The 17939-nt window shown below is 47.5% G+C and overlaps 1 protein-coding gene across 1 annotated transcript in view; it reads right to left on the bottom strand.

Moving 5' to 3' along the window:
• SLC8A1 (solute carrier family 8 member A1) overlaps positions 1-10966 on the bottom strand; it is a 337594-nt gene extending 326628 nt beyond the window's left edge. Inside the window, exon 1 of the mRNA XM_084622736.1 lies at positions 10902-10966. The gene's annotated coding sequence lies outside the window, so the exon portion shown is untranslated. The remainder of the gene's footprint in view (positions 1-10901) is intronic.
• Positions 10967-17939: the final 6973 nt, after the last annotated feature.

Below are 17939 nucleotides of genomic sequence, written 5' to 3'. Positions count from 1 at the left end.
GAGAAATGTGGAGCTGGGGGGGAGCAGTGGAGACAGGGAGACCAAAGGAGAAGGGGAGGTGCCAGCACCAGAGTGGCAGGATGGGTGTGTTCCTAGCACTTTCGAAGCTCTGAGAGTGGCGTGGGGCAGGGAGCCAGTGCCGAGAACCGGGGGTGGGACAGAAGCAGGGCTACCAGCCTGTACGAAGGGAATGCTGCAGGCCGCTCGCAGAGGAGAAATCCCTCAGCACTCATTAACCTGTGGCACTCATTGCCACAAGAGATTGCTGAGAGTTTAGGTAGATCAAATCCAGAAAGAGGCATAGAGAGAACTGCCAGACCCACCACTGGTAGATACAGAAGTAAGGCTATAAACCCAAAGCCAGCCTCTGACTACCAGGGGTCAGGGAGGAGGTTCCTTATAACTAGCCCTGGCCCTAGAAAGACTAAGATAAAGGGTAGAAAGACCCCTAGAGTAGCTGTGTCATCTCCCTGCTCAAGCAGAACCTGCATAAGGTGAGCGACTTTGTTCCCTATCGTGTTATAAGCCCCAAGCATTAGAGTTTCCACCCAATTCCTTTGGGAGATTTCTCTACAGCCTATTTGCACCCTGGTAGCATCTAGGAACCTGTGTCAGGGATCAAGGCCCCATTCTGGTGGGTGCTAGCCAGACAAATAACAAAGTGATCCCTACCCCCGAGATCTCACAGTTGAGGTGTTAGGCAGGGCAGGTGGCAAAACCGACCATTTACCCACCAGTGCCAGATGGGACTGAGCTGTAAGTGTCGGGCAGAGGAGGGCTTCGGGGGTGTGTGTGTGGGGGGGGGTGTTAAGGAGGATAAAGTGGTGGGTTTACAAACTTTAACCGTGAAATTCCTGGTCACCAGAAGATATTTGTTCTCTTCTTCCTTTCATCCAGCTGTTTCGGTCAGTAGTTATAGCTCCATGTCCCCCCCAACAGCCCCCCTGTTCCTCCTTGGGGTTCATGCCCTACAGGCATTGGCAGACTCCTACGCACGGCCCACCCACTCCCTTACTCCTCACTTAGTCGACACCAAAGTCATTATTAACCCTTTGAATCCTTCCTCACAAATCAGTCCCCCCCAGTCCGCAGTTGACTTTGATGCTCTTCCCTAAGCGCCCTCCCATCACCCTGGTAACGCAAAGTGAGGGATTCAGCAGAATACTCCAGAGCTTCCCACCTCTGACATCCACAATTTGGGGCAAAGACAAAAGATCTTCAATGGGGTAACCTGGAATATGCAGAAGGAAAGAGCGAAGTGTGGGGGGGGGAGCAGGAGTGGGAAGAAAAGACCTCAGTAGGGAATAGAGGGGGAAACAGACTGCAAGAGGCAGCTGATGGGGGAGGGAATCCAGGGCCCATGGAGTTCAGGGGCCAGTATGAGAGTCTGGGGAAACAGAGAAAGGAGAAGGACTCCAAGGGCCAGAGGGGAACAACCCTGGAGCCAGCAACTCAGGGAGGGAGATAGGGTGGTGGGAGGGGGTAGGCATCAGGGCGAGAGAGGTGAGGGAGAGATGTGGAGAGGGAGGGGAGAAGGAGGGGAGATGGGAAGGGAGAAAGCCAAGGGAAGAGGGTAGAATAGGAAAGGGGACCAAGGAAAAAAACAGAAATTAGGGCGAGGAGAAATGCAGCTGGGTGGGAAACAGAGAGCAGGAGAGAAGAGAATGATGGGGAAGTAAAGGAAGGGAAAGGCAAACAAACACAGATGTGCACTCACACAGATATGCAGTGACACACACACATGTATTAACACACAGAGACATGAACACACACACGTATTCACACACACACACGCAGACGTACACGTGGACACACACAGAGACACACACACACGCAGACAGACGTACACGTGGACACACACAGAGACACACACACACACAGATGTACACGTGGACACACACACACGCAGACAGACGTACACGCGGACACACACACACACAGACGTACACGCGGACACACACAGAGACACACACATGCAGACGTACACGTGGACACACACACACAGAGACACACACACGCAGACATACACGTGGACACACACACACACGCAGACGTACACGTGGACACACACAGACAGACGTACACGTGGACACACACAGACAGACACACACACACAGACGTACACGTGGACACACACACACACAGACGTACATGTGGACACACACACAGAGGCACAGACGTACACGTGGACACACACACACACGCAGACGTACACGTGGACACACACACAGAGACACACACACACAGACGTACACGTGGACACACACACACACACAGACACACACACGCAGACGTACACGTGGACACACACACACACAGACGTACACGTGGACACACACACACACACAGACGTACACACACGCAGACGTACACGTGGACACACACACACACGCAGACGTACACGTGGACACACACACACAGAGACACACACAGACAGACGTACACATGGACACACACAGACAGACACACACACACAGACGTACACGTGGACACACACACACAGAGGCACAGACGTACATGTGGACACACACACAGAGACACGCAGACAGACGTACACGTGGACACACACACACACGCAGACGTACACGTGGACACACACACACACAGAGACACACACACGCAGATGTACACGTGGACACACACACACACGCAGACGTAACTCATACGTGCACGCACACACACTGACGCGTGCACAGTCACACAGACACACACTCACACACACACAAAGCTTCAGGGTTTGGAAGGTGGCTGTTGCTGGCTCTAGCCTGTGGGTTGGGGGGGCCTCCCGGAGCAATTCACTATTTCGTGTCGTATTTCATGATTGCCAGTCTTTTTGCCATCTTGTCTGGGTAGGTGGGGTGCCGGTGACTTCTTCCTCTGGGGCATCACCAGCCTGGCCACCAGCCCTGACACTTGGCATTGACACGCTGGGGCCTTGCTCTGCATTCCCGGTCCCAGCCTCCTGCGCCCAGGCTGCACGTGCTGTGACTGTTAATGCGTCAGCTCCGTCTAACAGAGAGGAAGGAAAAGCTTCTCTTCTTTCCCCAGAAGAGACCCCTCTAGCTGCTGAGGAGCAGACTGACATCCCCTGTCGGGAGCACGGTCTGGTGCTATTGCAGGAGAAGGACGCTAGCTGGGATGCACGGCCTGGGGCCGGGATGCAGGTAAGATTGCAAGGGGATGGTTCCACGTGCGGAGGTCTCTGAGGGTAATTCAACAGGCCCCAGGGGGGAGGGATGAGAAACTGGAAGCAATTTAGCTGGCACCATTCCTGCCCCTACAGAACACTGTTATTTCCCCACTTTTTTCTCTCCTTCCAAGAGCCCGCTTTTGCTTTTGCTTATCTGAGAAGAAAGGAAAACAAGCCAAATAAACATTCCAATGACAGTAAGGACAACTTTGTAGAAGAGCAGGAAGCGGTGGAGGATGATGCCACTGGTGAGTGATTTGCTAACTCCAGGAGAAAGCCTGATTTCTGTGGAGCACAGACAACCAGATGCACGTCACGCGGAAGAAATCTCTGCTGTTTCCGAGAAAAGCATGAGCTGCGAAAGCAAAGACGCCTGAACAGCACGAGCAATCTGAAAGCAAACTGGTTAGTCTCTAAGTGCCACAAGTACTCCTTTTCTTTTTGCAAACACAGACTAACACGGCTGTTACTCTGAAAGCACCATAGTGACTGGAGAGAGAGAGAGAGAGAGGCCCTACGGCACCAGCTCTGATGTCTGCCTGCCAACGTGAGATTGTTCTCTGCAGCATATTCTCAAGGACTCCAAAATAATCCAAATGAAGAAGGTCCCACCACCTCCCCTGGGAGACCATTCCAGTCTAAACGGCCTCATTCTTAGGAAAATGTTCCTCATCTAGCTAAATTTCCTCCCTCTGCTTCTAGTTATACTCCTGACTCCCAATTCTACTTAGAAGCCGAGGCCCCACTGTACAAACTTATAACAAAGAATTTACACTCTAAGTAGATTCCTCTCTCTTCTTGGTATTTGTCCCCTTTTACTCCTTAAAGACGATATTAGTCACCCATAAGCCTTGTGACACACATTTTACTTTTTGAAAATCTTTCTGTATCAGGCATCCTCTCTGTGCCCTTTATCATTTGTGTTGCCCTGAAATTACCTACCTTAACACCTGGTAGTGCCCTGGAAATTCAAATTCTTGAGGCTGAAACAAACTTTATTTAATTAAAACTGAATTTTTTTAAAAAGCGTGAGTGACAGTTAATGCTGAATTTGGGGTACAAGGATTCTACCTTTCCCCTTCCATCAACCCCAACCATAGGGCTCTGCATTGATGGACAGAATTTTGGGGCTACACTTCCCTTCTGAGGTTGTTGATGCAGGATGTTACTCAGCTAGTAGGGTCACTCTTCAGCAATGCAAAACTGGTCCTGGGCCCAAAGGAGAAAGGACGGTCCAATGGTCAGCCCCTTAGCCTAGTACTGGGAGATGTGAGCGCAATTCTGTGCTCTGCCACAGACTGGCCATGTGACCTTGGGCAAGTCACTTATTCTCTTTATGGCTCAGTTCTCCCGCTGTATTATGGGGAGATAGCACCGGCCTACTTCCCAGGGGTGTTGTGAGGATAAGTGCATTATAGGTTGTGAGGCACACAGATTCTACAGCGACAGGGGCCTGACAAAGAGCATCGTTCGAAGGGCTGAGCACTCTAAAGTCCAGGATTGTGGATGGGCCAAATCTAGACTCCTGAATGGCAGCCCAGGGAACTGCCCCTGGGCCAAGCCATGTGAGGCTGTTCCAGCTACTCTATCACACAGAGCTCCCTGATTCTTTTATAAAAACCTTTGCTCTTTAACCTGTATCAACATGCAGCATTGAGGTGCTTCCACATACAGGTCAGATGACTCCTCAGTGCATTAGAGTAGGAATTCATGGCCAGGCTCTCTGCAGAATTTTGAAAGTGACTAGTGATTTATACTAGCTGAGAATCATAGAACTGTAGGGCCCTCAAAAGCTCATCAACTCTAGACCCCATGCAGACGCAGGACCAAGTAAACCTAGACCCTCCCTGGCAGGCATTTGTCCAACCGGTTCTTAAATACCTGCAGAGAGGGAGATTCCACGGCCTCCCTTGGAGCCTGTTCCTGTCCCAGAGCTTAACGACGCTGAGAGTTAGAAAGATTTTCCTAATATCCAACCTGAACCTCCCTTGGTGCAGGTCTGGCCTTCTGCAGTAGTAATTTATACTATAGCACAGTACATGTTTCACCTTGATCAATCGGTCTGTCAGCCCTCACAGAGAGATCACCGATCATTCATGTTGTTCTAGCCAGTCCTTCAGCCACCAGCTGGCCAGGGGCACCGGACACCCGATCAGCATAGCGTACTGCAGCCTAGAACCCCTGAGCAATCCACCAACCTCCATCTCCCACGTAGCTGGGATTACAGGCACGTGCTACCACTCCCAGTGGTACACTCAGTTAATGTGGAAAAACTTAAATATATGCTCTAAAGCGTGAAAAGTCTGCTCTGTTTTATGTGATCCAAACTATAGGAGGGGACTACACAGATGATGGGACAATTTCTCTAAAACAAATAAACATCAGGTACTTTACTTTTATTTAAAGAAAGGCCACCATGACAGCCACACATGCTTAGCACACATTGGGAATACACTTGGCGCTAAACTGAACAGACGGCAAACAGCTCATACTGTCATCTGTACATTGCATCTCTTTGGAATGCCAAGTGCCTCATTTACATATAGATGTTACACATTGCAAATCTGAGCTCTCCTACTTTGTTATTCTTTTGGGAAAACTGGCTGTGTTTAATTAAATAGTTCCAACCCCCCCCCCCTCATCTCCCCAGCTTTTAGGACTGTTGCACTTTAGCTAAAGTTAAGACAACTCACTATAGTTAGTTGAAAAGGGCTGCCTCGCTCATCTGTGCAGGACACAGCACTTTCTTGGAGGCTGTGGAACCAACTTCCCCAAGAACTAAGCACCATCACTAACCTCACCCCCTTCCGTTCCACGTGCCAGGAGCATTTCTTTACCTCTGTCTCTAACATAAACACAGAGCAGCATGGACATTAAATAAAATCCCCTAACCTTCCACCCCACACCCTTCTTCCTGGGGAAAGGAAAAATGCACCACATGTGATGGGTGTTAGTCATATTGCTTACTGCATGTTTGGAAGGTGCTCAGATAATGCGGTGAAGGGGGCAATATAAGAACCTACATAGAACAGGAAAAAATCCAAAACCTGGAAGGAGTATGTACAAAGATCTCAGCTGAGGAATGGATTTGTTCATAGATATGTATCTGAATCTGTGCAAACTAGTCTCTGGATTTTGAAAGGAAAAAGAGAACATTTTCAAACTCTTCATCCAGGATTTAGGCTATACATAATGTATTCCTCTAAAGGGGAAGGGGAAGAATTGGGATTGCTTTAAACCAACCTCAGTTTGTCAAATTCTCTTGCAATGGTTTCCCGCTGTCCTGTGTTTGTTTAAAGGATGCAGTTGCCGAGGCTGCCATGATGTCATCATGCTCAGGCTAGTTCTGTGGCCTGTGTTGTGCAGGAGGTCAGATTAGAGGATCACAGTGATGGTCCCTTCTGCCCCTGGAAGCTATGGATCATGTTTCTCCCCTCTTCCACAAGAGACTGGGCAGTTTGCATGAGCAAAGGGACCAGCTCCGTATGGCTAATGTAAGCACATCTTCCCACATGTATAAACAACGGGTGAGATTTTCATAAAGAAAAGGAGTACTTGTGGCACCTTAGAGACTAACAAATTTATTTATTTATTTATTTTCATGAAGTTGCTAGATTTCCACTCCATACAGCTAAATTCAATGCCTTGCATAATGACAGGTTCAGAGTAGCAGCCGTGTTAGTCTGTATTTGCAAAAAGAAAAGTGCCACAAGTACTCCTTTTCTTTTTGAGAATACAGACTAACACGGCTGCTACTCTGAAACCTGAGATTTTCATAAGAGCCTGAGTGATTTAGGTGCACAAGTCCCATTGAGAGCACTACTAACTAACATAGGCACGTTGGAAAATCCCACCGGACCCAGCCGAGTTGAGGCATTCTAGCCATGCTGGTCAAGATTTTCAAGAGAGACAAATGATACTTGGTGCTTCACTTACGTGGGGCCCTGACTGTCAGAGTGCTGAGCCCCCACCTGTGAAAATCAGACCCGCCCCCGTCAATGCTGATGGGGTTAAGGTGGCTGGATGGGCCAACTAACCACATAGGCTGCACCTGGAGGGGAGCCAGGGCTCAATATTTAATTAAGGGTGAAGCTCACCTGAGCAGGCACAAGTGGGGCTTCTATAAAGCTAAGGAGCTGAGAACAGTGGGGGGAAGTAGTTTGCAGTTGTGCCCTGAGAGGAGGAGGGGTGCTGGAGGCTCCTGGGTCTGGAAGGAGCCCTGGGGAGTGGAGGGAGTAGGACAGAGCGCAGGCTGGTAGTAACCAGGTCTGGGAGTAAGTAGAGCCCAGTTGTGGAGCACAGGGTACCTGGGCTGGAACCCGGAGAAGAGGGCAGGCCTGGGTGCCGCTGGTGGGGATATGGCACAGTTTGGATGTAGGGCTGTGTGGACTGGTGGAGGGACAGCTTGTCCTGAGAGACATTGATAGAGAGCCAAGCCACAGAGTGAGCAGTTGAGCCACAAAGAAGATGAGGACCCTGGAGGGTGAGACTGAGACAACAGGCTGGGCAATCCGCAAGGAGTGTCTGACCAGCAATGACCTAATCTCTGGATGAGGCACGTGCCAATGGTGAGTAGTGAACCCTGCTACCCTTTAAGGAGTCTCAGCCAAACCCTGCAGCACCCAAAATCATAGTCAGCCTGGCCACTAGGCATTAGCTGAGTTCTTTGTTGCTGTTTCTATTCTGTTAAGGTCTGGCACTGCCAGCAGAGCTCTTGGCCGCTTTCTGCCAGTGCTGTGCAAACACACTAGGAGGAGACAGTCCCTGCTCCAGAGAGCTGACAAACTCAACAGGCAGACAGGAGGGTGGTGGGAAAGAGACCATGGGGGCAAGTGATTTGCCCAAGGTCACTCAGCAGGTCAGTGTCAGAGCCAAGTTCTCCTGACTCCAGCCTGGTGTTCTATCCACTAGGCTGTACTGCCCTCATGGTGCACTTAACTAGCACTTACTGGCACAGGTAGCCTTCCCAAGCCACCCTCAAGAGCACCTCTGGTGTCTGTGAAACTGTTTGTGTGCCATTTCATGTCCTCCTGCTATGGACCCACTGAAAGGCAGTGCAGTGAAAGCATGCTAAACTCTGCCTGAAGCTGGGCAAAGCTGCTGTTGTTGAAACCCATTTGTGGGTTTTTCCACCTATCTTGATTTCTGTGCGGTTCTCCCCTGGAGCAGGATTTGAACCCACTGTAGCAAAGGTGAGCTTAGAATTAAGCTGGGGATTGTAACTGCACTCTCTGCCCAGGTCTTTTTAGCCTGCCCGGGGCTTACAAGGGACTGACAAAGGCTTACAGAGGCTTCTTTGCCTTCTGTGTAATGTGTCCTGCAGGCATGAGGTTCATTACAACACCATGGTGCAGCCCAACACTCAACTGCAAACACGGTGTGACTATCCATCTAGCTCAGCCAGAAGTCATGGGCTTGCTACAAGAACCAGTGGCCTGCGCTATGCGGGTAGTGGGACTCGGTGCTCACAGCAATCCTTTCTGGCCCAGAAATCTATGGAAGAGAATAGTTTTGCTCAGCGTTTCAACAAAAAAATTCTCAGGATCACAAATTATTTTGTGTAAATCTCCGCTGATTCAATTTCACTTTTCAGAGCCAATGCAAGTGGAGTCTGGCATGAGTTTGGGTTACCAGCTAGACGTTCAAGACCATTAGTCTCATAATTTAGCAGGATCACAGATGCATCTTCATTTTCACCTGTGTGTCTCTGTGTCTTTATCTATAGTGATAAAAAAACTTCACTGTGGAAGTAGTTAAGATTGCTACTAGACACAAAACAAGGAGATGAAAAATTAAGCCACCGAATAGTACCTATGTAGTGCTTCTTTCCCAAGCACACCCCTTTCCAAACAATTTCCTCCCAGTGCTTAGTTGTGGATCTTTAATGTAGTGCTTTGTTGTGTTGTGATGGGGCAGTTTGCTAAAGGGAGCAATAGAAGAGCCCTATCCCTAGAGGACCAGGGAAAGCTGCAGCCACTGAGGGAAAGGATTTTGTCCATCAGCAGCTGCACGTAAAACCTTCTGTTAAAGAATAAAATCTGGCAGAAAAGTGTAGGCACTGACTGAAATTGTTTTAAGTGTACAATGGAGAATAAACATCCAATTTGGGTGAGTAACAGCTAAAAATGATCCTCAATCCAAATATACTTTTTTTTTAAATTACCCATTGCTTTAAATCTCCTCAAGATTAATCTCTCCACCAACTCTTCTGTAGATGGTTTTTAAAAAACATCAGTGAACAAAAAAGTGTGGGACTGCCTCGGTCACATTTCATCCACAGCCCAATTTCAAACACTTCCTATTAAACGTGTGAAAAGAAACAAACCAAAAAAAGCACAGAACATTCAGAAGGAATGAAAACCTAGACTACGGGAAATTTCACATTGAAAGGTCAGTGAGATGTAGTGAAACAGGAATGTATGCCCCATATTAAGCCCTTTTCAGAACACGATCTTAACTATGGTGTCACAAACAAATGTATCCATTGTTATATATTAAAATATAGTACAAGGTAGGGTGATTAAATAAATTCAAGGAAAAATAATAGTTCTGTTTGTGAACAAAACTATTCAAGGCATTAGGGTGCAATGATCAATATTTCCCCTTATCTCTTAGCGCAACCTTGGGAATATGTTGTTTTCAGTAATGTTCATGTTGCTTTTTCAGTTCCTGCCATATCATTTTACTTGAGATGACTTTTATTGTTTTCCAATCTATTAGCCTCCTGAAAAATGAAAACGCTTCTTTACTTATTTGTAGCAGGAGTGTCTGAATACTTCATTATAAACACCTAAACTGACCCAGAAACCCTGTTTTGTAGCCTTGTGACAATAACATGATTTAATCATAGGATGCAAAATAAACAAGATTTTAGACTAAGGATGCAAAACCCTTTATACATCCAATTTAATCAAATGCTTTCTCTCTATAAAACACATTAATTTATGACAAAGGTGCATATCTGCTTTTTGGCAATGCACAGGCTAGTCTACTAATGTAATTTAATGTTAAATATTGGTTTGAAGGAAAACTCTTTCTACAGAGCTTTATGCTCCTGAAATATTCACTACAAGAGAGGTTGACACCGCAATAGATCCAGCTGGGTTTCTTTTTTTTTGGGGTGGGGAGGGGGAGGGGTTGACTTTCATGGTTAAAGCCATACGAAAATCTTTGCACAGGATGTAATCAACCTCATATTTACAGAGAAACATTGAGAAATTGCCTTCAAGTGCCAAGAAATACAAGTCGTTTACAAATCAGCTCTTCCTAATGTCCACTCAGTTCAACCCACATCATTAAATGAGATGCATTTCTCAAAATGAAAGTAGGACATTCAAAAGCACAGGGGGAAAAAACACACACTATATTTATATATTTGATTCATAGAAGAGGCAGACACTCAGAAATAGCAGCACGCTCTCCAGGCCCTGACATGCTGAAGGTTTAACATCAGTCAATTTATAAAGCCCAAACAGCAAAGACGATCAGTGATAAAATGATAATTTTGCAACATTTTTCTTTCGGTCAGTCAAAGTTTCTGTTTCTCTAGCAGTAATCGGGTTCAATTCTGTGCCTCTCCCTCAGAGATCCCCACCCCAATCTCTCTTCAGACACCCATGGCTCCAGGTGCTCAGCTTTCCTTAGGAGAGCCGGGAAACCCAATGTCTAAGTTATATATTCAGAGAAAACACTTGCATTGCTTTTCACTTACCGCTGTCGAGTCTCAGTAGCTGTGTGTAAGGACCTCGTACGATAGCTTCTCTCAATTTGCCCGAAAGAAAGGAGCTTGTCCTTTAAGTGTCTCTAAACATGGTTTGCATAGCTGGATCTCAGCTTATCTGTGCTTTTCTGCTTTTGCTTCCATACATGGATCTGTTCCCAACAGTAACTCCAAGCTGTCGAAAAGAAGCTATCTGGCAGCTTTCGGCTTCATCCAACACAAATCATGATGATAAAAAAAATCCTTTCTGTCTGGTATTTTTACACCCCCGACCCCCTGCCACAACGTCTTTTTCAAATTAACTTGAAGATTACATATTTCCTTTTCAGTGCATGCTGAACAAATCATTGCAGGCTAGTATATGCAACCATAAAAAAAATTGATGCTTAGGTTTATATTGTATTTAAAATGGCTTCAATCTCCTGCAAATCTTGACTGTTTGCCCACAACTTCTCAAAATATGTGCACGGTAATTGTTAGGATGGGGTAAATACAAATTACAAAGACAGTTTTATTTTTTAATTTATGGGTTCACATCCCTTTATTTCCAAGAATACTTTTCACTTTCCTTATAGGTCAGGGGTTTGTATGTTTGTGCCTTGGAAGGATTTCAACCTAATACATATCCTGTCTGTTGCAGCAGAATGTTAAGAGTCTCCTCTCTGAGGAGAGACAGAGAATGCACAGGAGAAATGTGACAGGCAGCTCCCAGATTAGTAACAGTAGCAGCCGTTAATGTTCCACTTGATACTATAGGAGCGCCACACTGGGACGTATAAATGCCTCAAACCTTGAAGAATGGAAACCACCGTTTGGGACAGTCCCAGTGCATTTGTCTATAAATAAAGGAGGGAGGGAATCCTCCTCTTTGGCCACCCCTTTGTCGGCTCACACTGGGAGGGGTTGACCCAGCCCTATGTCAATACGATGGTCTAGTTGCAGAGTTCAACATCCAGTGCCGGGAAGTGAGAAATCTAAGGTAGAGCATATCACCTTAGTCCTACCCCCTTGCTGCCGTGCATTCCCTATAGCATTCAGAAGTGAATGCTAAGGAAAGCACCGGGTGCAATGCTAAGACTGGATTGGCTGTGTAAAGATTTGGTTATATCTGTACCATGCTGTCCGGATCGCTACCTATATTAGGGCACAATCCTGCAAGGTGCTGAGCTCTCTGGCCTGAACCAGCAAAGCACTTAGACACATGCTTTATTTTAAGCATGTGTGTAGTCCTACAGAGGTCAAGGGGACAAAGTTAAGCAGGTATTTAAGTGCTTTGCTGGTTCAGGCCAGAGTTCTTCGCTTCGTGCAGGACTGAAGTTTGCTTTGCTTCTAGGGCCGTACATGACCCCATCACTTATGTATCTTAGCACCTCAGTCTTGAACGTATTTATCATCGCAGCACTGCAAGGTTGGATCATCCTACCTGCTTCAGTACTTTGGCCCACCCCCCACACATACTGGGGACCAATCCACCATCAGCCCTCACGTTGCCCATTAAAGGGGAGGAGTATACTGGGACATAGAATCATAGAATAACAAAGTTGGAAGGGACCTCTGGAGGCCGTCTAGTCCAACCCCCTGCCCAGAGCAGGACCAATCCCAACTAAATCATCCCAGCCAGGGCTTTGTCAAGCCTGACCTTAAAAACTCCTAAGGAAGGGGATTCCACCACCTCCCTAGGTAACGCATTCCAGTGTTTCACCACCCTCCTAGTGAAAAAGTTTTTCCTAATATCCAACCTAAATCTCCCCCACTGCAACTTGAGACCATTACCCCTTATCCTGTCATCTGCTATCACTGAGAATAGTCTAGATCCATCCTCTTTGGATCCACCTTTCAGGTAGTTAAAAGCAGCTATCAAATCCCCCCTCATTCTTCTCTTCCGTAGACTAAACAATCCCAGTTCCCTCAGCCTCTCCTCATAAGTCATGTGTTCCAGTCCCCTAATCATTTTTGTTGCCCTTCGCTGGACCCTCTCCAATTTCTCCACATCCTTCTTGTAGTGTGGGGCCCAAAACTGGACACAGTACACCAGATGAGGCCTCACCAGTGTCGAATAGAGGGGAACGATCACGTCCCCCGATCTGCTGGCAATGCCCCTACTTATGCATCCCAAAATGCCATTGGCCTTCTTGGCAACAAGGGCACACTGACTCATATCCAGCTTCTCGTCCACTGTCACCCCTAGGTCCTTCTCTGCAGAACTGCTGCCGAGCCATTCGGTCCCTACTCTGTAGCGGTGCATGGGATTCTTCCATCCTGAGTGCAGGACTCTGCACTTGTCCTTGTTGAACCTCATCAGATTTCTTTTTGCCCAATCCTCCAATTTGTCTAGGTCCCTCTGTATCCTATCCCTACCCTCCAGCGTATCTACCTCTCCTCCCAGTTTAGTGTCATCTGCAAACTTGCTGAGGGTGCAATCCACACCATCCCCCAGATCATTAATGAAGATATTGAACAAAACCGGCCCAGGAGCATCCTCCAGCCTGCCTCTTTAGAAGTTTCGGTTTGCAGAGCCCTGTAAGAAAGTGCCCGTGGCTCCCCAGTGCACATGTGGGGAGAAAGGTGCCAGGGCTCACATTTCTTGTACTGTTAAAGGCAAGTCTCTGTCAGGCTGGGCTCTCCTGCTTTGAAGAGCATTTGGTTGAAGAGACAGTAAGGGGAAGAGGAAAGGAAGTAGGGGAGACAGATCCAGTCCAGCACATGCAATATTTGTATCCATGTCCACTTGAAATTTAAAATTAGATACTAGACCTAGATACAGTGAGAACCAGCCTCTCACTCAAGCCATTATTAACTGGCCAGTGCTTTGTGCCCTGCACAGGGGGTCGCAGAGATGTGGAGGAGGAGAGGGGAGTGGTCTAAGCCAGTGGGTCTCAACCCATGATCTAATCAGCACACAGCTGTGACCCATGTGACATCCTCAGGGCCAAACAGGCAGTATATATTTATTGTGTGGATGCGGCCCATGTAAAACACAGCTGCACGTGCGCCCTGCAATGGTAGGTAGGTTTAGAACCACTGGCCTAAGCTAAGGGATCCATTCAGGCAGAAGGAGCAGAGGGGAGACGGAGAGAGACGTTCATGTGTGAAGCTGGCCCTGGCGCTGTAGGCAGAGCGGGAGGGAACAGCCGTGACGTGAGAAGAGACGAGCAGGTGAAATGAGGGTACTTATTTAGATGCCTAAAGATGAATTTAGGTGTCCAACTTTAGGTCCCTTGTATTGAAAATGCAGCTGCAGGCCTGGTTTCTTTGATTAGCTGGGAGGGAGAAGAAATGATTTTTTTTACTCAAGCTCTTTCACACTCTTAATTCTTTGTTTTGAACACCTGTTGAACTGAAACACTTGGCCCCCCACATCCCTAAATGGCCCCCTCAAGGATTGAACTCACAACCCTGGGTGTAGCAGGCCAATACTCAAACCACTGAGCTATCCCTCCCCTGTTTTTGCTGGACAGTGCATAGAGATGTACTTGAACTAGCTTCATAATAGCTGAGTGTAAAGGAAGAAAGCAAGATGTGGCAGTTAGATGTGGGGAAAACCTGCCTAATATTGTGCTTTCTGAGAATTAGTATGTAATTGTGCCCTTAGAAATTGCAGTGTAAAGCATCCATGCACAAGGGGCAGAGTTAGGGTTAAGCAGCCAACCTTATTACTGGCATTTCCAAACTTCTGAGTGCTGTGTTAACATTTTTGTAACTTGGGATTTAGTACAGAATGTGTAAAAACGTTGTCATGTTTTCCATGGATCACTCTTCCATTTGTCACATCCCAGAAATTTGCTGGGAGAGGTGAAGTTGGAGTCGAAGCTTACAGGTCATAAGGTATCAGGAGTTTTCGCAGGCAAATGAAAAAGACAATGTGTCACTCAAGGAGGATTTAATAAAAAAAAAAAACAGAGCAAACAGCAATACATGAAAGGGAAAAGGAAAATGGCATTTACCTGTCTTCTTTCTTCAAGTTTCTGTTACTTCCTAAACTTAGTGACAGAGCACAGGTCAAAACCCCTGATGCTCCAACCTGTGACTGCATGAATGAAGACCCAGCTCGGCTTCAGTGTTTTGTCAAGAAGAAGGTGGCAGACCTAGGGCATGAAGCCTGGCCTACAATTAGTGACTTAGTGCTAACATTGGCAGATCATCAGCAGTGACTGTTATAATACATGGTCCAGTTGTATGACCCTTCGCTGTCCTGCGTCCTCTGCTATGAATTCATTGAATGAGTCTGCTCACCTTGAGTCACTGTGGCAGACTCAGAACCAGAATAATGATCATTAATAAGGAGGAGAACTAATTGAAGACAATAGTTAAGGCCAGGGCTTAAATTCAGCCAGAGCTGTGTGGAGCCAAGCTCCAGTAAATATTTTCAAACCCCGTGGAGTTGTTATAGCGTGGGGGGCGGCTCTGGGAAATACTCTATGCCCTGGCTCAGGCCAAGTAATGTGGTTTCCCCAAGGGCACTTAGTAAGGGGATGTTTACTTCTATCCTTGTTCATGGGTTAACCACATTCTCACTGACTGACCTCAATGGCAGTGTTACTGGCCTAAAATGTTAGGGATCAGATCCTCAGCAGGTGTAAACTGACGAGGCTGCACTGAAATCAACAGAATGACCCCATTTTACACCAGTTCAGGATCTGGCCCTATATCTTGTTAGCAACGTTTTATCTATATCTTTTGTCCTTCTTTCCCTTCCCCACTCCCTCTGACTCTCGCTGGGACAGCCGAGCCGGCAGGAGAGGGAGGCATGACAGACATCAGTACAACAGAACACAGCAACACTCTCTCTGCCAGTCTAAACAATGCCCTTTCGGTGCTTGCTGTCCAAACACAGGCAGCTGCTGCAGGGTGCCGCAGGTTGCATGAGGGCTGCTGGCACCAAGAACAAGCATGCTGCTCGTCCTGCCACTGGCTTTGTCTCTCTCAAGTCCTGAGACCAACTTGGCTATAACAACACTGCAAACCAGCTTCACCAAGTCAGGCCCCTATTTCAACCAGCTACGAACTAGGGCTTCCCTGGCTGTGGCCCAGTTCCCAGGCGTGCCTCTCTCTGAACAGGAACAATGTGATTCTTGCAGCTCTGAGGTAACAGGCAGCTGTAACGCACCAACTCCATCCAGGCCGACATCACCACCTCATTTTGCATTTTCCATGCAAAAGGCAGGAGGCTAGGAATAGGCCCGATCCCTAGCTGGAGCTTCCCTCAGCAGAGATGGGCCCCTTTTCACCAGCAGAGGAGCAGGCCTACAGGCTAATGGTGAAGAACCCAGTTCTCTTTGTCTGAACTCGATACTGTCTTCTCTTTGGTGTTCACATTTAAGGGAACCCTCTGCGAAGATGGACAGCTGGGGGAAATGCCTGCTGATGGGATGAGTTGCATTACAGCCAGATACTTTGATTCCAAGGCTCTCCTCACAGTGCCTAAAAAGGGCAACTGGCAATGCTAGCTCTGCTGCTAGGAACTCTTATTTCAAGACACTGTCATCCCTTCACACTCCTACAACTCATGTCACTCCAGCTTTGAGTTGCTACTTCGATAGTCCCCTTCCCTTGGTTTCCAGTGTTCCTGCAGCTCTCCAACTTGTTTGTCAATGCCTCCTTTCTCACTTGTAAAGAGGATGGCAAAGCAGCTCACTCTCTACACGGTGAATATCAAGCAATGCACGTTTCACAATCTGTTTAAATAGACAGTTGCTTGCCAGGAGAACCTGTCGTTCTACTCGGAGCGAAAGAAAACCCATATGTCCAGCAATTGCGGCTGTTTTTCCAAAGACTGTGCTGTGGCGGTTGTTTTGCATTTATTTGGGTATTTGAGCTCCGCTCCAAGATGAATGTTTGCTGGAGGTAAGCTGTGTAGGGCCAGATCCTCAGCTGGTGTAATTCAGTTTACCTACATGGAGTTAGACGATGCAGGACCATTCACACTAGCGGAGAACCTGGACAGCCAGGAGAAAGTGAACTCAGGATTCCTCTTATATTAGTTTCTACTCCCAGAGCACCAAGGCCTGGTCTACACTAGGAATTTACTTCAGTATAGCTCCATCTCTCAACAGTCTGAAATTTCCCTCCCCCCCACCCCCCCCGGCGAGACATAGCTATTCCAGTTAGACCAGCACTAGGCTGATGGAAGGGTTCTTCTCTTGACTAAGCTACCGCCTCTCAGGAAGGATTACCTGTGGGCAGCAGCATCCTCATGTTGGGGACACTGGGCATGGCCACTAGGTAACTCGAGGGGATGGAAGACCATGAGTGTCGATGAAGCCCCCTCGCACTAAGCCCAAGTGACTTTGGCCCCCCTGCCTGGAGGCACTCGCAGCAGTTACGCTGAGGATCTTGCAACAACATGTTGCAAGTGCAGACTGTCTGAAACTGAACGAGGCCAGACAGGGCAAATATGGCAAAACAATGCTGAACAAAACAACTCCATATATAATTTAATAGATGGTACAAAGAAAAAGGGAATTAGCTGGTATACCAGATTGGCTGGCTATATGGAGTCCTTGACTTTAGCAAAGCTTTTGACATGGTCTCCCACTGTATTCTTGCCAGCAAGTTAAAGTATGGGCTGGATGAATGGACTATAAGGTGGATAGAGAGTTGGTTAGGTTGTCGGGCTCAACAGGTAGTGATCAATGGCTCCATGTCTAGTTGGCAGCCGGTATCAAGCGGAGTGCCCCAAGGGTCAGTCCTCGGACCGGTTTTGTTCAATATCTTCATTAATGATCTGGAGGATGGTGTGCATTGCACCCTCAGCAAGTTTGCAGATGACAATAAACTGGGAGGAGAGGTAGATACACTGGAGGGTAGGGATAGGATACAGAGAGACCTAGACAAATTGGAGGATTGGGCCAAAAGATATCTGAGGTTCAACAAGGACAAGTGCAGAGTCCTGCACTCAGGACGGAAGAATCCCATGCACTGCTACAGACTAGGGACCGAATGGCTCGGCAGCAGTTCTGCAGAAAAGGACCTAGGGGTTACAGTGGACGAGAAGCTGGATATGAGTCAACAGTGTGCCCTTGTTGCCAA

The sequence above is a fragment of the Lepidochelys olivacea genome (genome assembly GCF_965140295.1).
Source record: "Lepidochelys olivacea isolate rLepOli2 genome assembly, chromosome: 3".
In the NCBI taxonomy this organism is placed as follows: Eukaryota; Metazoa; Chordata; order Testudines; family Cheloniidae; genus Lepidochelys; species Lepidochelys olivacea.
This window is presented reverse-complemented; position numbering and strand designations above follow the sequence as displayed.